The sequence below is a fragment of the Nothoprocta perdicaria genome, unplaced genomic scaffold (assembly GCF_003342845.1).
Source record: "Nothoprocta perdicaria isolate Ctin4 unplaced genomic scaffold, notPer1 scaffold_863, whole genome shotgun sequence".
Taxonomy (NCBI): Eukaryota; Metazoa; Chordata; class Aves; order Tinamiformes; family Tinamidae; genus Nothoprocta; species Nothoprocta perdicaria.
Genome location: NW_020456158.1, coordinates 8,240 through 9,625, shown reverse-complemented (window position 1 = coordinate 9,625; position 1,386 = coordinate 8,240).

Genomic DNA, 1,386 nt, shown 5'->3' with positions numbered 1-1,386 from the left:
GGGCGGGGCCTGCGCGGGGGCGGGGCCGGCGCCGGGCCCCGCCCCCCGCCCCGGAGACCCCGGCAGCGTCTTGGCGGCGTGGCCTGGGGGGGCGGGAAACGGCACCGGAAGTGGGCGTCGGGCACCGGAAACGGGGAATTTAGACCCCAGAATGGGGGGTTTGGACCCAAAATGGGGAGTCTTGACCCAGAGATGGGCCTCGAGACCCGGAAACGGGGAATTCAGACCCAGAAATGGGGGGTTGCACCCGAAAACGGGAGATTTAGACCCAGAAATGGGTCTTGGGACCTGAAAATGGGGAGTTTTGACCCAGAAACGGGTCTGGGGACCCAGAAACAGGGAATTTAGACCCAAAAATGGGTGGTTTGGACCCAAAATGGGGAGTGTGCACCTGAAAACAGGTGATTTAGACCCAGAAATGGGTCTTGGAGCCCAGAAATGGAGAGTCTGGACCCAAAAAACATGGATGGAGACCCAAAAACGGGGAGTTTGGACCTGAAAATGTGCAGTTTTGACCCCAGAAATGGGTGTCAGGACCCAGAAACGGGGGGTTGGACCCCAAAAACATGGGCGGGGACCCAAAAATGGGGGGTTTGGACCCAAAATGGGGAGTTTGCACCTGAAAACTGGTGATTTACACCCAGAAATGGGCATCAGGACCTGGAAACGGGGAATTTAGACCTAAAAGTGGGGATTTTGGACCCAAAATGGAGGATTTGCACCTGAAAATGCGCAGTTTAGGCCCAGAAACGGGCGTCGGGACCCAGAAACAGGGGTTTTAGACCCATAATGGGGAGTTTCAACCTCAAAACCAGGGAGTTTTGACCCAAACACAACGAGTTTGGACCTAAAAATGATGGCTTGGGCCAAGGAAATGAGATTTTTGACCCAAAAAAATGGGCATCGGGGCCCAAAAATAGGGGTTGGAGCCAAAAACGGGCATTGGGACCCAAAAACCCAAGAGTTTTGACTCCAAAATGGGGATGGGGACCCAGAAACGGGGAGTTTGGACCCAAAAATGGGCACTGGGATCCAAGAACGGGTGTCAGGACCCGAAACAGGGGGATTTGGGCCCAAAAATGGGGACTCAACCCCCAAAACAGGGAATTCTGGCCCAAAAGTGGGCGCAGGGACCTGAAACAGGGGCGTTTGGACCCAAAAATGGGACCCAACCACGGGAAACCCCCAAATCGGCCCCAAATCCCCCCTTTTGTCCCCAAAACCACCGTTCTTGCCCCAAAGTCCCCCCAGGCCCCAAAACCGCAGCCTTTCACCCCAAACTTGTCCCTATCCCAGCACCGAGCGACCCCAAATCACCCATTTCTGGCCCCAAATCCCTCCCAGGCCCCCAAATCCTCCTCTTTGTCCCCAAATCCCCCCCCCCCG